This window comes from Pagrus pagrus (genome assembly GCF_965226575.1).
Source record: "Pagrus pagrus genome assembly, chromosome: 5".
NCBI lineage: Eukaryota > Metazoa > Chordata > Actinopteri > Spariformes > Sparidae > Pagrus > Pagrus pagrus.
In genome coordinates, this window is record NC_140189.1 from 13,954,662 (window position 1) to 13,978,469 (window position 23,808).

Consider the following 23,808-nt stretch of genomic DNA (forward strand, 5'->3'; position numbering starts at 1 on the left):
ACTCATAGTCTTAGAAAATTCTGTATGAAAACCAGATTCAAACAATGTTCTTTTCAGTATAAGCTCGTTTCATTTCTATTACTGGAAACCATTTCTGACTTGTGACCAAGAGGACTACTTTACTCAAAAATATTGGTCTGATGATTAGTGTAATCTAACAGCAGGGATCACACCGTAAAATAAAGATGAAAATCCATTATTTGTCAGTAAATATTGATGACTTTTGAACACAGATTGCGGGTTGATTGTCTACTAAATACTTTGGAGGAAGAACCTGTACAATAAAATACCATACTCAACGGGGTCATTTGCTTTTTTGAGAAGTTTCAGATGATGTGTGTGAGTAGATAATGACAGAATTGTTTAATTTAGTATGAAATTCTGGGTAAAAAGATGGTTGTAGTTCTTGAAACATCCACAACAACATATAATCTCTTTGTCCAGTTTTAGACATCAAAAATGCTATTAATAAGAATCCTTGCAGCTTCCATTCCAGTTTAGATAGACTGTCTCCTCTTGCAGGGATAAGGTCCAGCACATTTTCTGCTCTGGTGACTGGCTGTCTGCTGCCCTCCATCTAGGAACGGCGTGACACCCGGGTGAGGAAAAGGGCAGGAAGGATTGCCAGTGACCCTATACATCTAGCTAACCATCTGTTCCAAAGCTTTCCATTTTGAGACCGTCAATAATACCCAAAACCGCCTGTCTACACCAACATCCTCTACCCACAAGCTATCATTAAGATAACCAGCTTTAACAAAACTCACCTCACACATCTCCTCACTGTGCAATTGAATTTCAGCCTTAGAGTCTGTTAATATTTAATACATTTGAATTTGCATGATTTCACACTAGATACTGGCTGCTCAACCCGTGTGTAACCTCAGACTTTGTAATCTTCGGCACATTTTAGCCTCGGAAATACAATACAGTCTCCAGTGTGCATAATTTATTTCCTGCATCTCCTTCTTTTTCAGTGTGACTTTTTTTATGGTATGCTGGACCCATGCACTAATGAATACTCATTATACTTTCTCCTAGAGCTACAGCTGTACTTTGTTGCAAGACTGCTTAAATGCACATTTTTAATGAGGCCTGGATGTAGTTATATGTATGCAGTTTCATGTTTTTTGTATGTCTCCCCTTCTCACCTTACGCCAGGTGCTGTTGACCTAATACACATCTGTGTGTATATGTTTGCATGAAGGTTATTTCAATCTTTTGTGACTTAGTTGTCCATAAAAGTGTCTGACTCTTCCAATTCTGAAGTGTCTTTTGCATCAGTGTCTCTCTATAACTATCCCTCATCACTAGCAGCTTTGTTGCAGCAAGATTTCTCAAGGCCACTGTGATTAAAACACTTATCCATTGGGAGCACAAAAGATAGTTTGCAGGTAGTCCTCAGATAGTGGGTCCAGAGAGGGTGGATTGATGGGTCAATAAAACATCAGACTTTGACAAAGGGGACTGCTGACAGCTGGCAGCCGCAACATGGCTGCAATGGCTGCAACATAATCCTTTGGGGCAACTCAGATTGTGAAAGTACATCCACTTAAAGTGTCTGTTTTTGTCACTGACTGGCTGAGGTTGTTAATCTCAGACAACATTACAGAAATTATTTCTATGAAGATAGACCTTGTCATTAAATAAAAAGTTAATTTTTGTAACCAAAAACACAAGTCTTGCTCACGGCGATGACTCCCTTGGCCAAGGTGTTACAGTTGTTGGCCTCATTAAGATTGTCAAAATCAGTTAAATATTCAGCCATGACTTTGGAAATACATTTCTGCCAGCGCTTCCTCTAGGTAACCTCCAAACTCCTCCCTCCAACTTGACGCATGTTTTCACCGCCATCTTCTTGCCACAACTCACCTCTTGCGATACTTCAGAGCTAGATTCTGTTTCTGGTGATAAAACATATATTATTATGTAACCAAAAGGTCTATCACTGTAGGATTCATGTCCTTAATGTTGTCGGACACTTGGAATAACAACCTAAGCTTTTAAGTGGCAAAAGCAAACACCTTTATTGGACGTAACTTTGACAGTCAGAGTTGCCGTGTCACGGCTGCCAGCTGAGGCGATCTACTGGACTGGTTCCAAAACTTTTGGTCAGTATGAATATTTATATTTATTTATTTATTTTATACTGATTTTAAACAAGGAGCAATTGTAACATCTCAAATTGCACCAATCAAAAACAATATAGACCAATGAAACTCATTTTTCTGCCGAGACTGGTCTTAGCAGTTTACTGTGGTACTTGGTATTTATATGCAGGTATTACGATTGTTGTTGCAACTGCCCTGCACATGGGGGCGGATACTGTATAACATTTGACTTCTCATCTTTTTAAATGATACTGTGACTCTACCGTTTCTTGTAAAAACATTTGATAACGGTTAACAACTAGAACACATGTAAAAGTGACCTACATTAAAATAGCATTAAAAGAGGTTTTTGAGTGATGACATCAAGACCACAATTATTACAGTTGCCCCCGGTCATTCATATTAAGGATATATGAGCCGTGTCTGTGTCATCTGTTCAGTCAATAATGTTTACAGTCCCCTTGCACCTACATACCATAATCACAGTTGTACAATTCCTGTATGTTACCTATTACCTTTACTTATATTACATACTTATATATCAATTCACCACACAGTTATTTTGATCTATATGCAATAACGATGGAGAACATAGTCATATCAGTGAGACACAATACACTGTACTTTATATAGACTTGCTTACTTGATCTATCTATCTATCTATCTATCTATCTATCTATCTATCTATTCTTCTTGTTTGACATTTTCTATTTTCTATTATTGGCCTCCTCCCCTCTTCCTTTCCTCCATCCCTCTGTCCTCACACCTTACATCCTTCCTCATTCTCCTCCATCCCCCGGATGAATTCTCTCCACTGCCAAAAGGGGGCAACAAAGTGGCACTTTACAACATCCTGAAACGCCACAAAAACCCACCAGCAACATATGCATATTTTTACCCTCTCTCTCCCTCACACACACACTCTCTCTCTCTCTCTCTCTCTCTCTCTCTCTCTCTGTTACCTATCTCCTCGCTTATCTTTATTATTCAACCTCTCTTCTCTCTCTCTACTATCATTTTTACATCACTGTCTTTTTCATTGAAAACTTGGGGTTCAGAAAACAAGCTTCATTTCTCTCTCTCTCTCTCTCTCTCTCTCTCTCTCTCACTCACTCACATGAATGTCAAAATAAAACTTGAAAGTGCAATTAGAGAGGAATATAATCGAAACATCTCACTTGGTGTGTGTGTGTGTGTGTGTGTGTGTGTGTGTGTGTGTGTGTGTGTGTGTGTGTGAGTGAGTGGTGCTGAAGGAACAGCGCCCTTCACATGGGGGATGAGCGCAGCCTGTCCCAGTCATCTCTGTTGGTGTCTTATCTCCAACAACAGTCATTTTTTTCTTTATCTGGCGCAGGAAACTCTCTGGCGTCTGGAAATGCGTGCGCGCTTGAATATAAACACGCACGGAGGAAGGATATTTCTTTAATTTTATGCCCCCCCATCTCTCTCTCTCTCTCTCTCTCTCTCTCTCTCTCTCTCTCTCTCTCTCTCTCTCTCTCTCTCCCTGGCTGATCTGCGCTCTCTTGTGGACTCTCTTAAGGCACTTTGGATAAAAGCCTCCGCAAGAACTGGCAGATTTGTATGTGTCTTATCTGTCCTTCCCCGGGCAGGTGGTGAAGTGTCTGAGGGCAACGAGTGAGTATTTCATGACTCGAGGCGCATCTGATCTTCTCTCCCCCTTGTCCCCGGTCCTTTCGACCACCGAGTCAAAAGTGGGGTTTCTCTCCTCTGGTTCAATCACAGGAGCGGACTCTCACATCCTCCACACATCCTCCTCTTCCTCTTCCTCCTCTTCTTCTCTCTCCATCGATCCGTCTGTTCTGTAGCTGAAAGCGAGGAGGGGATCCGGCTCCTCTCTCCTCCTCTCTGGGTGAGGAGGAGAAACCCCCATAGAAGCACCTCAAGGCTTCGCGCTCCCCGCTGCTCCGAGAAGGATTTTTCAGAAAAAAAGTCGTTTCAAGTGGATTTTTTTCTTTTTCTTCTTGGTGGTTCCGCGGCTCGGGATCTCATCCAGGGGAAGAGGAGGAGGGGAAGGCACTCTGACCTGTGAGGGGACGCGTTTGTGGAGAGAGAGAGAGAAAAGTGAAGAAGGGCAGACACGGAGGAGAGAGATGGAGAACACGCGTGGTGTCTTGTTCCCAGAGATGTCTTCTCGGATGGATTAGGAGAAAACAGGAGCAGAAAGGAGGAGAGAGCTTGACTTGAAACTTTGCGTGTGACATCATCGACTTCTCTTTGGATACAGACTGATAATTGTTATCGATCAGCTGATTGATCGTTTGATTGACTGTCGGACATTATCAGCCGGCAAACTTGGACTTGTGGGGGGATTTAAGAGGGGGAAGTGAACCCTGCACTGCTGCTGATTCTTCTCCAACATCACCTCGGGATTGATTCATTGATAAATCGATATATTGGCGACACTAGCCTGCGACGTGGGACTATTGATTGATTATCTCATCATTAAGGTGGACTTTTACGCGCATTTGCCCAAGTTTGACGTTTTAATCTGCACTGAAATTTATAACCACGCTTATATATATACAGGGAGATGTTTAAGTCCCTTTAGGATTATGACATGAATATTTAAAATATCATAAAACATGAATTTTTAAGTACTCACGCCGCTAAATTAAAGCCTCCATCCATCCCTGCAGGAACATTACAAGGCAGAAACTACCATAAAGTATCACAAGAGTGACTATAAACTCTTAACTCCCTCAAAAGCCTCGCAGTAAAATTATTATAAGGTTTTTAACAGGGATTATTATAGTTCAAGTGCTTCGCGGGATTCCAGTTTGGAGATTGGAAGTTATTTTTGGCTGCGCAAAGTAGAGCGACTCTTCCACACCAGTGCCCGGACAGAGGCAGAGACAGGCTGAGCGCACAGGTCTACCTACTTGTCTCTGTCTTACATCCCGTCCTGAGAAGAAAAGGAGTGGGAGAGACAGAGGGCGGAGGGGAGGACAGAGGCAGCGGAGAGGAGGAGAGGATGCGTAACTGCGGTTAATTGGAGCAGACTTTGCCTCCCAACATCTTGGAGAAGGAGGGAGAGAAAGGGAAAAGGGGGTTATTCTTTCTTTGCAGCTAGACAGACTTTCCTGTTTCAGGCTGTGAATCTGTTTTTTGGCAGAGAGGAGGAGAAGAAACGACCTCCTCCATCCTTTCACGTATCTGTCTTTCGTCCCGTCACTTTGGGGAGCTGAGAGATTGGCCAGAGGTGGGATTATTTCAGCCTTCTTGGGTTTTGTTTTTACATTTTCGCCTGTTCCAAGATTCTGTCACCAGCGCCGCTTCGATTTCAGGATTAGTTACCCCAAAAACACCAGGTGAGAGGATGTCATTGCTCCGATATTACGCGTGTTGCGCGCATGTGTGATGAGTTTACTTCACGGGCTGTTTATGTACGTGTAGTTTGTGTGTATGTGTGTGTGTGTGTGTGTGTGTGAGAGAGAGAGAGAGAGAGAGACAGAGAGAGACAGAGAGAGAGAGAGAGTGCGCGCCCGGTCCGTGGGTGTATGTGAGAGGTGAGAGACCGAGTGGAAGAGAGAGCGTTTTTACGCACGAGTGACAGAGAGAGAGAGAGAGAGTTTGTGTGTGTGTGTGTGTGTGTGTGTGTGTGTGTGTGTGTGTGTGTGTGTGTGTGTGTGTTCCAATGGCATGTGTGTGTCCACGAATTAGCGAGACGCCGAGATGAAGAGGGCGCGATCCTCAACTCACACTCGTAGAAATCGAGTCTTCAACGCTTTGATTCAACTATTTGGCTCCTTGAACTCGTCGTTAGGTCATTAGGCTGCTCATTAATCATTCATCGGACTGCGTGTGTGTGTATGAAGTAACACGAGTGCGCTAAAAGCTCGGCATCATGGGTGAAAGACGGTCCCCCGGCGGGGGGAGCACGAGTGTTCAGACTGAGATGTAAGAAAACACTCAAAAAGTCAGCTTCCAATGCAGCGAGTATGTTTCTGTTAAGTTTCTGTTTATTTTTACTTGCCCTGTGATGATCCCTCCTTTTGACAAGGTCTCATGGGCCCCTGGGCGCAGACTTGTAGGCCAAACCCCCTCTACACCCACACTGAGGCTCATTTGATTGATGCTTTTTTTCACTCCTCTTGTAATTGTGTCATTTTGTCTTTGTAGTTGTTTGATTGACTTTCCAACAAGAAATTTTAACAGTGCTTTCAGATAGAGGCTCTGGCCCAGAGGCCCGCAGACCCGTTGGGCCTCTGGGCCAACACCAGGAAAGATCATTCAATAGCTAATCCATCCACTGATCTGCCCAGTTATGGTTCATATGAAAACTAAAGGAGGAGTCACCCAAAAATGAAAAACTCAGTCATTATGTACTTACTCTCATACCTATGGAAAATCAGGTGAGGTTTTATAGCGTTGCAGCGTTCTCCTAAGCTTAAGCTGTAGGAGGGGACTTGCTTTAAAATGTAACAAAACAGGGTTCTGACGCCCCGAGATGCCAGATTGATTTCAGTAGAAGTTATTTATATCTTCACTGTAGCTGCTTTAAAACAAGTCCCCATCTACTTCAGTTTGAGGAGATAATGATCGTATTTTCATATTTTGGGTGAACTTGTCCTTTAAGTTTCATATGGAGTAACTGAGCAGATACATTTAGATAAAAGGCATTTTCATTTTTGGGTGAACTTATCCTTTAAACCTTTTGATATAATGTGCAGGTTACGGAGGGAAACATTCTGCTAGTTGTGTATATGTTGTCCTTGAATAGACAAAAAGAAAAACGCAGTGAATATATGCTCCATGAGTTCCCTTTCAGTCGGTTGGGGTGGAGCACCTTTGGGTGAAAGGGTGCCGTTTTGGTTCCACTGTATAATTTTCCCATTTGTTCAAGTCTTCCCAAACACAGACGCTGTTTGTCTGAGTGCTTTACAGCCGAGCAGGTGCTTTCTCTCTCCCACCCTCCCTCTCTCTCTCTTTTCTCTCCAAGTGTGTGTACAGAGAAAGGGAGATTGTGTGTGTGTGTGTGTGTGTGTGTGTGTGTGTGTGTGTGTGTGTGTGTGTGTGTGTGTCTGTGTGTGTGTTTGCGTGTCGGAATGCAAGGGCACCGACAGAAAATGTGTATTTGTAGTGTATGGTGAGAGGGGAAGACAGAGTGGATGTGTGTCATGTAATCGTACACACACACACACACACACACATGAGGGAGAGATGTGTGGGGTTTAATTATCTCGGCCGTTTAGCAACAAGGTGCGCATCAATCGTCAGAATGGAGGCAGAGCGAGCACCCATCGGAGGTTGCAGATGTGTGCGTGTGTGTGTTGATTTATAGCGCGGAGCTGGTGTCCTATAGATCCGACCAGTAGGTAGATGGACTGGCAGCAGAACGACTCCGTCACACTGACCAACACCGGCCATCCATTACTGGGCTGGGGAGGGGGGACGGTTTACAGCCTCACGCAGAGATGAGACAGGATGAGAGAGAAAGAGGAAGAGAGGAGGCAAGAGAATATAGTAGTGGAAGATGTACTCATCCTTTAACTATGTACCGATACTACCACTTCTTCTTCTGGCTGCTCCCCTTTAGGGGTCGTCACAGCCGATGACCTGTCTCCATTTTACAGCAAAACTATCATGGAATTCCATGATCTATATATTTGATTTGGCAAAGGCTTTATACCACCCCCACTTATCCAGGCGAAGAACCAGCTATTAGGAATGCAGTGGCTCGTACACCCCCAGCGACTGCGGAGAAACAGTGTCTTGCCCAAGGACACTTTGACATGTGGACAGGAGGAGGCTGGGATCAAACCACAACCCTGTGATCAGTAGACACTGTGATGTCCCTCCTGAGTCACAGCCACCCTTTTACATTGCAGTAACAAGAATTCCTCCATTACAAGTGAAAGTCCTGCAATAAGAATCACAAATGTTTTGTCAAATTGTCAAACTAAATGACATTTTTTAAAAAGTAAAGTATCGAAAGTAAAAGTTCTTGTTTCGAACAAGAAATGGCTCCTGTGGCTGACTAATTCTCACATAAGAAAGGGGCTCTCCAGATGATTACTCGAATGGTGACCTGTTGAACAAGAATATGGCTGAGTTTGCAGAAACTGTTTTGAAGCTGGAAAGGTGGCAGGGTCCACCACATATAAACAAAACAGAATACAATTGTGTTGTCCTTTCAGGTCAATTTGTTTTTTTGTTCAGTTTCTTCAGTCATGAAATCTAAGAGAGTTTGTTTATTTAGTTTGTTTAGGCATCAGAAATTAGTCAATGAAAATCTTTCTTATCTCATTAAAAATTCTTCCCCAAAACTACGTAGTGCACCTTTAATATTCTGGCATGCAATTATCAAAAGTGCTGTAGTGAAAAAACAAGAAAGTAATAACAGATTTAGTATTTAAACAAGGCAAACTAAGAAAAAAAATTAACTTTCCTGTTTAAACAACCTTCGTAGCCATTTGTATAGAGGTAGAAGTTGTGTCATGAGTGTCAAACTACTCACCAAATGTTAAATATGCTCATATGTGGTGCTTGGTGGACTTCTGACAGTCATGTTCTTACAGCTGTGTTAACAATAGCTGTAGAAACTGTGATAGAGAAAATGAGACTTATTATGTACCTGCGATGAGCTGACAGCAGATTCTCCTGTGTAACATTAACGCATGAACTCAGCGGCAACAACACACAACACTCTCTCTACTCTCTCCAGCAGTTAACGTCCGAAAAAATGACAACGGCAGGGAAATGACCCACATTAAAAGCACATTCATCAGAGGACAGGACGGCTATAAATGAGTTCTGACTGCATTGTGTATTCAACAACTTATTGATCAACAGAAAATTATTTTCAAAGTGGAAATGTTACACTTCATAACCTTCTGCAGTCTTCATGACACGAGGTGTCTGGGCCCGATTTTCAGAAGCCCTGACACACCACATACATCACTAAACGGTTCATACTGATGTGCAATCAAATGCATCTTATTTCTGTAGCTGGTTAAGAAGTTAAACCGCTGGAGATCAGCAAAAACAAGATTTTCAGTTGCTGTGTTCAGTTACTCTGAACGACACAGTACTCTACTCGACTAAATGTACTTAGTTACTCTGTGGAAGGCGAAAGGAAAAAAGAAAGGATCAAAGAGGGGATGAGAAACAGGAGGAGAAATGCACCCACAGCAGGCAGGTAGGAAGACAGCAGGAGACAGAGGCGAGATAGGAAAGAGGAAAGAGAGGGAGAGTTGCTGCTGTTCCTTCTATTATAATTGCTCCGTGGTAAAATTAATTTATTTTGTCACCTGGTGCTCCGGTGACAAACTGAATCCCTGCGAAGCCGCTGAAATTAAGTCAACTCAAAAGTTGTAGCAGTTCCCTAAAATGACCCTCCACCTATCTGTGTAAAAGTCACATGTAATAGTCAACTCAGAGGAACTGCTGCAAAGCAGAGTAACGGATATTTATTTATTTATTGATTTTTCTCAGATCAGAGCTAAAGTGAACCAATTAGAGTAAAGAGGAAGGATGAACTGCAAGACAATAAAACTGTGAAAAAGGAGGAGGTCAAGGACAAAGGAAGCGAAGAACAGGGAGGGGACAAAAGTCGGCAAAAAATTGGAGGATGAGGAGAAAGGATGAGGGTTGGATGAGAGGAGATATGGTGAATTAAGAAGGGAGGATAGATTTAGAGACATGAGGACAGGAGAGAACGGAGGGGCAGAGAGATCCATAAATCGTGGAAGGGATGACGAGGCGCTGGAAATATACGAGAGGGGAAGACTGGCTGAGATGAACGAGACAGAAAGAGGGGGGAGAGCGATAGAGCGAGGGTGCTATGGAAGAGCTATAAGCTGCATCACTGTAGATTTGAAATATTGTAGATTCAGCCTGTTTGCACCAATTATTCTTACTGTAGTCTAGTTTATGGCCTCTTACTGAAAATATCTGAGAAAATGAATGTTTCAGAAGCAAATACAAACTGTTTCCTAAATAGCAGCGAGGGAGCATAACCTTCCAGGCAGTGTGTTGCTCACTGGTGTGTTAACTCACTTGGCCTTGCAGGAAAATTACATTCTGAACCTACTTGCTTTATAAACGCAAGTGTGCAATGTTTACTGTGTGGCTGACAATCTACAATATAATGGCAGCTGGATAAAACTCTGTGGGCTGAAAAATATCATTGAGTATTTAAAACTCCTGACTTGCTGACAGGATTAGTTGGTATTTCATGTTAATTAATGTTCTGTGCTCTTCTACACATGAACAGGTCATTACACGCACACTGTCATTAAAAAAAGTTTGTCTGTAACCAGGGTTAATATAGCCTTAAACAAATAAATAGTTGACAGGTTGCATAATTAATAAATACAATGAGCAAATGAGTAATTAAGTTAATTAACAATTTCCATTTATTAAAAAGTAGTTTACAGTTCATTTCTGTTGTTTTACTTTGTGTACTATTCCTTTAACGCGTGCAGAGGTAACAGCCAATCAGGTAGCTGCAGCGCCACGCACTGGAGAGAGAGGAAAAACAGAGAGAGAAAGCGCAGATAGCTTCAGACAAGCACCTGAGGAGCGGGAAACCTAGCGGAGAGACAGAAAACTACGTATAAAGAAGCGAGTTTTTGAGGAATGTGAAGCTTTGTTTTTCCATTTTTGGAGGATTTTGTGTTCACCGTCCGTGTAACATTGCTGGATGCTATGTTTTATTTCTTTCCAACAAGGATTTGGTGAGTTAATTCGCACATTATTTCTTGCGTTTTCAAGCTAAATGTGCAATTGAAAATGCCAATAGCTTAGCTAAGATAAGACAAGAGTGAGCAACTTTATGTTTTGTATTTTATGGTTTTATTTGTACAGAGCGAGTTAAAAAGCTACATGCAGACGCATGGTCAAGTTTAGCCTTGCTAGTAAAGTGAGGAGGAGGCTGCAGCCATGGTGGCAGGTGGTCTGACTAAATGATAATTAAGATGCATTTACGTGTGTTAAGTTCAAGTATACCTTTGTTAAGAAATATGTTTATGCATGTTGCCCTGTTGTACGGCTGTAGGACTGTACAACAGGCCAGGTTTTTATGTCTAGTTGAGATGATCGCTTGGTGTTTGCCCACCAGCAGCGTGGGAAAGAAGGTGGGAGTCTGTGAGCCAGCCTACACTGGAGGGATAAGGACACTGATTCAAACACCTGAATCTTGGTAGTTCAAACTTACCTTATGGTCTGTGATCTGTTATTTTTAAGTACTAGTCTTAAAACTGCTCTTCCGAACCTACAGTCTAGTCCTAGCTATCTGTTAATATCTACATCGCTACATGTCCTCCAGGTAAATCCTGAGATCATGTCTTTCAGAAACTAAACGTTTAAATCTTTAATTTTCCTTGGAGAGTTTCCTATCTCCTGTCTAGTTTATGACACCGGCCTTTAGTTTTTCTGCTTAAATGCGCCGCTATATTTGCAGCAGTGACATTGCTGCGTGCATGGAAAAGTTTAAAATGAATGAAAGCAGCCTCTTTAATCATTAAATCACATTGTGTGTGCATTGTGAACCCACCTTTGTAGGTACATTTTGCCATCTGAATAATGCGCCCTTTAAATAGCAGGAAAAATACTGCCATTGACTTAAGACCAGTTTTTTGTTGGTCTATGGCACAGTCACTTTCTGCTGCGTAGACATAGCAGTGCGCCTTCAATGCGCCTAACCACACCTCACTTTAAGACCAATACGCACAGGGGGGCACAGGTGGGCGCAAGTACATTTACTATTTACACAACGTGGGCGCTGCATGTCAAAACTGTGTCCGTCTGAAACTAGCAATGACACTTGAGCACTGTGTGCCGCTTTGCTCCAGGCATAAGATTAGAGCCCTATGTGCTGAAGAAGATCATGTAATATGATCGAAAGCTCTAGGCAACTGGATCAATGGAGCTTAGTATGCCATCTTTTTCGTTCTCTCAGCTTCCATATCCAAGAAAGAACTTTAATCCTCCGCATTCCCAGTTTTGCATTTATTGTCTGGGTTTATCTTAAGAATTGACAGCTGTCATTTACTCATATGGCTGTGTTTCACCATCGTAGTGATTAAGCCACCATCTATTGAAATTCACTGTAAGACATGAAATATGTGCTTGCCAATGGAAAACCAGCTGTCTTTCCTCCACCTCTTTAAACCTAGTTTCCTCAGTGCTCTGTGATTCTGATTATACGTCTTCTGTTTTACACAGAAACCTCTGATCAGTCATATGCCGCCTGGCATGTGTGATACAATTATGACTTGTGTATTGCGGAATTTCAAAGAGCAATTTTGATCAAAGTGATGTCATACAATGAAGGAAATCTTACACTTCTGTGAATTTCTAGGATAATTTAATGTCATGCGTGCCGAAGTGATCAAAGAGTCTTTATTTTTGTGTCATATGAAAGAACTTGCTCAATGGCATTTTGGCAAGAAGCAGAAATACATTCAGCCCGGTGGTTAATTGCATATTGAATATCTGGGAAACTGAAAGCGCACGGAAGTGCATGCAAGTCGAGTCGGATTTATTTTTAAGTTGTGGTTATCACAACAGTTTGTCATTACGTGTAGGTGTTTTACAGCTGGATATATTCTATTTAAAGCAGAAATGTTTGGAGCCATGCTGCCTTCTCTTTTCATTAACATATTTTAGGCACAGCTATCTTGTTTGAATGAAACTTTAAATGGAAACTGATTGGAAGTTCTTTACAACAGTTGAGCAAGCTTAGGACACGGACTAACTTCGGTCAACTTTCCTGTTTCCTGTTAAACTTATAAGTGCTATGTGCTCATCTAAGTTGAACAGAAAAACAAGTAAAGAAGATGGTTTAAAGATGTTGCTGTGGGACCTTGTGAGTGATGCTCAACACCCTGTGGAAGGCATTGTATTTATTCCAGTTCCCAGTTTAGTCTAATCTAAAGAGTGGCTTTGGCTGTGTGCTAGACCTCGCTGTAAGCTGAACAACACCATCACCAAAGACGGGTAACATTACGATATAAAGTCACATTATATTCATGACGAGATCTTCACGGATGCATCACATTCTGTACAGTCACATCTTAGGTTAACCAATGTGAGCAAACGCTAGCTAGCTGGGTAGCGAACATATAATGGTCAGCACCATGTTCAGTAGGCTGGAAAATATACATCAATCCAGAGAAGGGGTAAAATGGACATACCTAGCAGTGCAAGAGTGATGTTGACTGATAATCTTGTCATCCTCGCCCTCTATGAAAAGTATATGTGGCACAAAGTACGTGTAGCTTTTCTTGTTCTTCTGCAGACTGGAATGATTGGCCTCAATTTGCGAAATTTTGACGTGTTCATAAAACTTTATAAACTACCTATTAAACACTGCTGCAGGTCCTTAATGTGACTGGCATCGCCACAGTTCTTATTGGCAAAGAAACACATTTGGCACATATAGAGTTAATGGGTTAGGCTTCGGGTCAGAACAGGTGCTGTTAGGCAGATTTTGTGATCTTTATTGAGCCAGGCTAGTTGTTTCTCCTTGTTTTTAGTCTTTATGATAATGTAAGCTAGCTGTCTCTGGCTCCAGCTACATATTTAAACTGCCAATAGACAACTCTTTTGCTTTAAATTATGGTCATGAAGTAAATGTGTGTTTAGATTGGTACCCTATAATTCTCGCTGTCACAAGGCAATTTCATCTGCCACATGGCACAAACTCTCCTGGGATAATGAAGGCTGACTAGTGATCCAGTCAGTATTTTCAAAAATGTTGAAATGTTCCTTCAACACAATATACAAGAGTAATGAAGTCTGCCTAGCGTTTTTTGGGCTGCTGCTCTGTTTGCTTGGTTAATATTGGAAGAGAAAGTAACTGCAGTGTGTTGTAATAGAGAAAAAGTGGTGTGGGAGGATTTGGAAGACTAAAAAATGAAAAGTAGCCTCATGGTACCTCCAAACTGCAAAACACGCAGGATGGGATTTCAGTACTCCTCCTCTACTGATACTACTGCTGCTATTACTACAAATAATGGTAATGTACGCTGTTATGGAACTGTTATGGTGCCTGTAGGTCAGCTCCCATCTCTGTGGAGGTCAGAATCAGCTCAGATAAGAGCCCTGCAGCTGATAAGGATTCAGTGATTCAGTGTCTTGCTCATAGTCAGCAGGGTGGATGCCTGCTGACGTGAGGGTTTGAAGATCATCCCTCTGAAGGTTGGTGTACTCCACGTGATGACCTCCAAGTGATTGTTTGTTTGTGATCTCTGACTTAGATTAATTCACCCCAACACAAGTGTAAGAAGTTTCATAGAAAGGATGATTTAGGTTTGGGTGTTTGCTTTCAGCCATGTCTCCAATGGGACACCACACTCTGTACCCTTCAGGCTCCAGCATTAACACAGACTTCCACTGAGCCAAAGTGTCTCCAGCAACAAAGTTTACTGTTGCTTCTCCCTGAAAGTAGACACCAGTGTCCCTTGCAGCATTACTCATCTTGCCAGTCACAGCGTCTGGATTGCAGCTATTAACTGTCCTTGTGCAAGACACTCTGGTCGCAGGCTTCTTTCTGGCGTGTCGTCGCTTGACAAAAGAGGCAATATGCTTTAATAAGACTGGATCCCAGAGTGAGATGACATTTTTCTTCTGGGTAGAAAAAGTTGAGGGAACCTTGGCAATGGTGCAATACCAAAGTATTTCATCTCCTGCTGGCTTTTTTGTGCAGCTGGAACATAAACACTGTCATGCATTTAAACCCCTGTGTCTAAAAATGCAATAGACTTTCACTGTGCATGCCCAGTACAATGGAGATTTATAGTGCTGTATGAGCTTTACATTTTTTGTGTTAACATATTTCTCATTGAACCTTAAATGTACAAAACTCTAGCAAGCAGCAAGCTTATTGCACTGTTTTAAAATAACAGGATTTTACAACTCGGTCAAAAAAATTGGGGAATTCTAAGAAACTCCATGTGTTGAAAGAGGAAGTAGCTCGAAGACGTTTACTCTAAAGAACTGAGATAATACAAGTGTCTTTATACAGTTTACATCATTCCCTTTCTTCCATCAATAGAGATATGGTTAAGTAGGGCTAGAGCAGAAATAGAAAGTGTGTGAGTGTGTGCATCTACATCACTTCATGAATTTGTAATGTTCCTCTTTTGTGCTAATAGAAAAAAAGGTCTTCTGGGGTTAAACAGAGCTGTTGCATCACACAGTACCCTAATTTACCAATTATAATAATTGATGCGATGTTGGCTGACCATGTGTGTGTTTGTCGGTTGGTGTGGATGGTGTTGGTGAGAGTGCAGGGGTGGGGCGTTCAGGGGGGATTCTGCCCCCATCAAACAGGAACACACATCAGTAGTGATGGGAGCAGGGCCGGTCCTGTGCCTGTAAGGAACGCATCACAGCTCAGTGAATCTGAACTCGACAGAGCGTGCACACGTGCACGTACATACACACGTGCACATAGACACACAGGGCGATAATATCAGAAGATATATCAAAGGATGTTACTTTAATCCATTCCTTCAATTAGATTCATACAAAATCACAGTAAATCCTCATAAGTGAAAGAGCTAATATTGTACGTACATATGTGAGTGTATTGGTCGTTAAATCTAAGAGTTTACAACAATCAATGATTACAGCAATTTTTCATGAAAACTTCTGTCTTGCAGTTGAACAAATAATGACTGTCCTCTCCTGACTAGTTTTAAGGCAAGTTTGTGGAGTGACTCTATGGATTCAGCTGAGTCTCACTCCTTATTTAGGGAAAAATATGTACAGGAGTCAATGGCGAGAGACAATTTTTTGATCCTGTCTGAATTGTGCCATGAATAACTTACATGATCTAAGTTTGCAAGGCAAGGAAGTTGCAGTTTGTTGTAAAGATAGTGAAATACCAACACCATGACACAGAAAAGTATTGAAAAAGGTGACAGCTGCAGTTATGGGAAAGGAGAGTTGGTCAGTTTTGTGGGCTAGCTAAAATACAGGGCAGACTGTACGAGGTTTTGGTTATGGGTTTTGGTTAGTGTCAAACAAGATGATGTCATTTACGCAACTGTTGGGTGTGTAGTCCCTCTAATTGGTTTTTTTCCCCTTGACTTAGACTTTTCTCACTCGTTTTAGCACCCCACTGATTACATTTGTATTTGATTTGAGTTGAAAATCATCTTATCATATCATATCATATCATATCATATCATATCATATCTGCAATTCATGGCTCAAATTTTTTCTGAAATAAGATCCCATGGTGGTGACTTCACCTCTCTATAGACCTGATAATCTCCTAGGCGATACCAGATACAAACATAGGACTACCACAAAAGAGAATGGATTTGTGTCCTATGTGAAACCAAAAGTGACTTATTTAACTTATATACTAACGTGCATAACTTGCACCATGTAGCGTTGTCGGCATAATGTCACGTATGGGCCCCTAACTGCATTAAATGCAAGTCACTATAACTGTAAGCATCTGCTTCATTATATTCCTGTATATCTTTCTTGTCCCTTTCCTTCTCTTATCTTGTGCCCCTCACCCCTCTGCCTCACTGTGACTCTCCAGCTCACCCTTCAGCACATCTACTAGTGTGCCTAGCCTATCCTTAGTTGATTTAACATGGTCTGACAGGCCAATCCCTATGGATTCTGATCAAATAGAGCAATAGTGTACACAGCAGCAACAGTGCAGGCCCAGCCTGCTAAAACAGCAGCCATAATATGGCAAAGATCAGCGTCCTGCAGAACTGATTCGACATGTTTATCTGCTGATTCTGCGCTGTTACCCACAAAATGTTTAAAGAACTGGTCGGGCTAGTATTTATCTTAGGATGTGTGTGTTACAGATAAACACACCAGCACAGTGTAGAGCATTTAAATGGTATAATATAAAAAAAAAACACATTAAACCACTGTCGCAGTTAAAGGGCCATACTAATACTTTTCACATTTTACCAGTATGATAAACACTTTATAATGAATGTCACTACCAATCTTTTCTACAAAGGATGCAACAGACTTTTAGATTCCTGGGATTTCCCACCTTTCGAGCAGCTGTTGTAATCAACTTGCAAACAACTGAGATCAGCTATGCGATTGTGTTATGGTAATGCAGCTATGAGTAAATAGAGCAATCAAGGACATCTGATGACTAAACATTGTTGATCTTCCAGTTTCCAAAAAAATATTCCTACAAAGTGAGCAACAAGTAGACACGGCTGTTGTGAATATCATATAATGTGTATGTTTATAATTAGAAAGGTTCAGAATCAGAATCTGATTCTGATTCTGATTCTAATAATTAGAAAGGTTACTCCTCAACAACAGGTCTTATTATTCAAAATAGGAAGACATTATATAGGAAGATGGGATATTTGTTTTTTCAGGAAAGAGACTACAGAACATGCGATGCTTTACTGTAAATATTACGATGATATGAACAGACAGTTATTTAAACTAGAAAAGTTTAGATTCACGCATTTGACACCATTGTTGGTCGTAATGCACCAGATATTACCAACCACCAAAAACCACCAAGAAGAGGAATGAGACAGTCAAGACTCAGATGTCAGGGGGCCTTTCTCAGACCACCCCGTACACCCTTGCCTTATCAACTCACACTCTGTTTGGGTGTTCTTGTGGAGGTGAAGACACAATAATTGCCATCCCAAACCATTTAGAGAGAATAGGAATGGGTTATAAAACCCTCCAACAGCAAGTCTACATCAGTGCTGATGTAGCGCCCACGTGCAACGCCATCTTATGTTCACCAAGAAGGACGCTATGTACAATTGGTTCAGTGCGACTACCCGTACAAATGTAAATTGCTCCAACAAATGCTCAAAAGATATAAATGATGTCATAAGCTGCTTAAGCATGCTTATGTTTCTGTCACATGTAGAAGAGTCTGTTTTAGAACAGGGGTGGTTAATCATGCACCAAGCCAGAACCAATGCCTGTAAGATTCAACCAAAGACTTCATCCACTGGTTACACAGTGGATAATCTGGGCGCAAAGTGAGGCACACAGTGCAAAGGGGTTGCATTAGACAACAGGTGTGTTTTAGGTGGAACATGGATTAAACATCCATTCCCTTTAAGAGCCAGGTGCACCAGGACCTGCCTATTTGAATAATATGCTCTCAGGAAACAGACTGCGCCTTTGACTTTAGACCAGCTTTTTGTTGGTCTATGGCGCTGTTACTTTCTTTTGCCTCAAGATAGCAATCCACCATCAGTACGCCTGACCACACCTCACTTTAAGACCAACACACCCAGGGGTGCACAGGTGGGCGCAAGTACTATTGCTATTTACATTACGGGGCGCTGGTTGTGAAAATGACAACTGTGTCGGTCTGAAACTACCAATGACACTTGTGCTTTATAGATCTAAAGAAGAAGTAATTCTTTTGCAGTTTACAAGTCTAGAGTCCGGACTATCTAGGCCAGAGTCAAGGTCTCAAGACATGTCAATTACAAGTCTGAAACTTTGCGTTCCAAATAAGTCACATTCTATCTAATGTCACTTCTTGAAGCACCCCTCTAGTGGAGTGCTAAAAAGAAAAAAGAAGAAAAGTCCAAGTCAAGGAGTGGCTGAAATGGTAACCTATGCTACCTGAGTGACATCGCGTTATGTAACTTGCATTAAAAGACTGAATGTAGTTATGTTAACCCAAACTATGATATTTTCCTAAACCTAAACAAGTAGTTTTGCTGCCTAAACCTGACCATTTGACAACATTTATAACATTCCAAAAGTCACAAAATGTCATACTATGTTTGTCAGCAAGCCTTGTTTTGACATAAGGTTTTATTGCTATCTTGACCGTGGAGCCCTTCATGTGCAAAAGTGACGAGTTTGGAGTGAAAACATGTTGCACTGGTGAAGTGGCACTCTGGTTACTGTGCTGTCTCAGGGTTTCCCCCAGTGTATTATAAGCCTGGCGGGCCGCCAGGTCTTACTTGCCCCCCCGCCAAGCTAAGCATCGTTTATTTATTTTCTTGAAATCAGTTTTTGCGCTCCATCAACACGTGATCAGGTGTCTTTTTCATCACCTGACAATGTCACAACTTCGTCGGGCATAACGGGACATGTCACGGACATCATGCTCATCAGACCGCTGCTTCACCAGCTGACCGACCTCGTAGCGGTTAACGTGAGCCGAGCCGCGGCTCTAGAGGCTCAGCCAGCTGCTGCAGCGGCTAGTAGCTGTTAGCTGTTAGCACGTCGTCCCCTGCAGCGTCAGAGCTCCGGACTTCTGTGAGCCGAGGTGCTTTCACCAGATGTGAAAATGACCCAGCGTTTCATTTTTCAGCTCGTACGGTTCACGTTTACACACGTTTGTTTTCTCTGGTCCAAACAGTAGATTGCAGAGTATCTTTGGTAGATCCGTGATTGTCACGTTTCCATGACGACTGACCGGAAACAGACGCGTGGTCATGTTCACGTGACTCCAGATTGTAAAAATCTCTGAGGAAAAAAATAAAAATCTCTGGAGACACCAGGCAGTTGTTTTTTAGTTTTGAGTGCAGACAGTTGATATTATTTATCTAAATTATATTTTTATTATTTATTTATTTTTGTGGTTGGTTGAACAGCATTTCAAGAGTGCAATCTGTAAAACCTGGTGTTACATAAATGTCTTATAATAACACATGATAATGATAATATTTTCAAATTTCCAGTCAACTTTTAACATTGATCTTAAAGCCTTATGGAATCACTCCTTCTAAATTCTACTACTCCATTAATGAATCTGTTACCTATAGGGCCCTGCCATCAGTCAATGGTCAGGGTCAGGCCCCTGACACAAAAAAACATGCTTGGGCACCGGTGGGGCGCTGGTGGGCCACCCTACCACCGGGCTTAGCAAGTTTTCTGGGGGAAACCCTGTGTCTTGTTACATTTTTATACAGTCATCACACCAAATCATCACATTATCCAGCTCGTACAGTTGCTCAACTGTTACACTTGTTTCTTCGTCGAACTGAAGGTTATGACCTGGGCTGAACACGGCTCAGTTTGACATGCAGACCTAAATCAAGGTTGTACTTCTTGTAAGGTTTCTTAGCTCCTTCAGTGCGAGGTGCCAAAGCGCCGCACTGATCAAAGACAGCTACAACTAAATTTAAATCAACAGGGATTATACATGTCACAGCTGGTTTGAAAGGCTTCAAATCAACGGTGGAGCAATTAAAGCCAACAGGCACGACAGAGTCAGAGGCGGTTAAGTGCCAATATTAGTACATTTACTTATTCAGAAATCGCTCATTTGACGTAAAAGCCTAAAGAGTCTTCACCTTCCAAATGTCATTGCACACAGTCATTAATGGCTTTGATATCCCTTTGATATTTGTTTCTAGGAGGATCTCCTGGTTCAAATGTTCTGTTTTCTAATGTGCTTAGTCCAGTTGCCGGGATTATCAGTACTTTCTAGAAGAAGAAAGACATTTTACACACATCCTTTAGAAGTGAACCAGCCTTCTGTGTATATGCGTGTGGGTGTGTGCATCTAGGCTTTAAAACGACAGGTTAACCTGTTTGTCCTCTGGGGACTCTTCTTCTCAGTCCCCTCAGAGCAAAAGAAAATAGAATCCTGTGTGTGTGTGTGTGTGTGTGTGTGTGTGTGTGTGTGTGCGCGCGCGCCTGTGAAAATAAGAAACAATGGAGGCTTCTTCAATCCCCGAGTGTCCTGCTCTCTTGCTCTCTTTCCTTCCCTCCCTCGCTCTCTCCTTCTTCTTTCTCTCCATTTATCTCCGTCAGCCTCTCTACATAGCAGCCACGGCTTTATTAATGGAGAGATACAACATAGTTTCTAGTTTCATTGGACCAGAGTGCAAACTATCAGAGGGATTTATGAGTGCTGCAGTTTGCATGATGTGGAAGAAATGATTAGATTCGTTTGATGAAACTGAAAACGTTTTTTTTGGCCTTCATGACTGAATTTAAATACATGCTGCAGCAAGTTGTGGTCAGACAAAAAGACAATTTGGAAAACAAGTTTATATGCGTAGCTGCATTGTGTTGGCTGCAGCTGGAACATTATAATGCTGAGCTGCACCTCCTCAGCCAGAGAGTCCACACTGGCACTGACTCTGGTGACTCTGACGGTGCCACAGGCTGAATAAAGAGAAGACTTTTTGCTCAAATTGTCTCTCTTCTTGCCAGAAGGTGCTCCCTGTGCTCTGGTTTTTAAATTTCCAGAATAATGTGTCTCAGATGAGCGGGTAACAGAAAAAATATGGTAATAGGGTCTTTTGAATAATAGTGTTAGGCTAGATCAATGCAAACATCACAGTCGGATTGTTATACTTAAGTTAAACTCTCAACCAGTATAATGGCAGTAATGTGTGTAAAGTACTGATTTTACGGGCAGCTGTGGCAAGTGTCCAGCACCTGCAGGAGTCTTCTGCTCTGTTGGTGCTTTTAAAGGTAACAAATTCACCGTAAGAGGTGGGGTTGACACCTCTAATGGCCTCTGCATGCCTTTTGTGCCAGCTCATGTGCTCTAATGCATGCCTTTCACTGCAGCTTACACGCAGACCCTGGCACATGCCTCTTGACACTGTGCAAGCCATGCTTAATGCACTATAGGAATGTGTCACAGAAGCACAAGGCTATGGCTCTTTTAACGATTTTAACTAGTTTTGGTTCACTGTAAGTAATGTGATGTAGAGAAACTGAAAAAATATCAAGCTGTGACTTCAGGGAAAATAGTTGCTGGTGGAACAAACTAGGACTGGGAACCACCAGTATGGGTTCGGATAGGCTCCAGCCCCTTGCGACCATGTACAGGACAAGCAAGAATAGGTAATAGATGGATGGATGGATGGAGATTGGTTGGGACATATTTTTATTATATATCAAATGGTTTCCATGGTTTCCATCACAATGTGTGATTTCGGTGTAGTTTTTAAATGAAAGAAGGGCACTCTTCTGGCAAAGAGGTTATTTTTGCAAAAATGTCCATTTGTTAGTTGGTTTGTTTTTGGTTTGTTGGTTGGTTGGTTGCTTTCTTGGTTGGTTTATTGGTTGGATGGTTGGTTGGTTGGATGATTGGTTGGTTGGATGGTTGGTTAGTTGGTTTCTTGGTCAGTTGGTTTATTGATTGGTTGGATGGTTGTTGGTTGGTTTGCTGATTGGTTGGTAGGTTGGTCAGTTGGTTTGTTGGTCAGTTGGTTGGTTGCTTTCTTGATTGGTTGGTTGGTTGGTTGGTTGGTTAGTCGGTTTGCTGGTCGGTTGGTTGGATGGTCGGTTGGTTGGTTGGTTGGTTTGCTGGTTGGTTGGTTGGTCAGTTGGTTTGTCGGTTGCTTTCTTGACTGGTTTATTGGTTGAATGGTTGGTTGGTTGGTCAGTGGGTTGGTTGCTTTCTTGATTGGTTGGTTGGTCAGTTGGTTTATTGGTTAGTTGGTTGGTCAGTTGGTTTGTTGGTTAGTTGGTTGGTTTATTGGTTTGATGGTTGGTTGGTTGGTTTGCTGGTTGGTTGGTTGCTTGCTTTTTTGGATGGTTTGTTGCTGGATTTGTTGGTTGGTTTATGAAGTGGTTGGTTGTTTGGTTCATCAGCAGGATTACACAAAAACTACTGAACAAATTCCCACAAAACTGGATGGTTCTTGGCCCATAATAGACCCCATAAATTTGTGGTGTAGATCTGGGTAAAGGGGCTGATCCAGGTATTTTTTCTCAATTTCTTTAACATTGTGAGATAGGGCGTCTTTGGACATTTCATCAATATCTCTGGGGAAAATGCATAAAAAAACCTGGTGTATTTAGGTGGCTGGGATTAATGATTGAGTACAATTTGATGTGGATCTTAATGAAAATGTATCATTCTTCCACATCACAGTGTATATTATGATTCAATCTGGATTTGTTGTCCTAGTGTTTGTTGTTGCTGTTACAGATCGAGTGAGCTTAAATTATGGTTAAGAAGTTACAGGTGGTTTAAAATTTAGAGTGATACGGGGCTTTTGAGTTTGATATTGGATTAGGCTTGATTAAATTAAAGGGAACTGTTAGGCTTTGGCAGAAGTGTGCCTTTCTAGTTTTAAGAAGGTTTTTCCTTTTGAAATAATAAAACAAATGTCCTGAAGCTCTGTTGCTGCTGGACTATCAGATTGAATCAGAAATGAATAGATTAAAAAATACATTCAAAAGCACCTAAGACATGGAAACAAAGCAGTGTAAAACAAGAGAAGCTGTGCTCTTAAGTAGGCACCTCTACTGCATTATTCATCAGTGTAACAGTCTCTGTTTGGCAGAATAAGCCTGTTGGTTTTCTCAGGGCAAATCTACAGGATTAAGAAGGGAAACATAAATCAGTGTTTAAACTGAACCTGTCGGTGTTGTTTAAAGTGAATAACTTAAGAGCTGTTTTACCTGATAATTAGTGTTACCTTAACTAATTTTACTCAAGGCAATGGTGCGTTTCACCTGTCGCCATAACTTCCAGGAGGGAGTGAGGACGGAAAACAGCGAACAAGACTGAACATAGTGTGAATAAAACATTACCTCATCCATGAACATTTCTGCCTGAGTCACGTAGATAGATTTTTATCAGCGACAGTTGTTGTTTAACGATGAGGACATCAACTCCCATGATCCCATGTTACTTACTTCTTTTGGTCTTTATTGATTGTGGAAAGACAAGGTAGAAATTACATACTGTGCATTTAATTTGCAGTCAGTTTGAATGTAAAGGGAAATTTAGATGCAGAGCAAATGTTTATGAAGTGGA

At 41.7% G+C, this 23,808-nt stretch overlaps 1 protein-coding gene across 3 annotated transcripts in view; it reads left to right on the top strand.

The window, feature by feature from the left end:
• Positions 1–3,632: 3,632 nt before the first annotated feature.
• Positions 3,633–23,808, top strand: part of il1rapl2 (interleukin 1 receptor accessory protein-like 2) — a 428,930-nt gene continuing 408,754 nt past the window's right edge. For 2 of the 3 annotated variants that reach the window (XM_084352205.1, XM_084352207.1), the window contains exon 1: positions 3,633–5,440. The gene's annotated coding sequence lies outside the window, so the exon portion shown is untranslated. Of the gene's footprint in view, positions 5,441–10,728; positions 10,811–23,808 lie in introns of those variants that run through there. The other variant, XM_084352206.1, reaches the window with a different exon arrangement.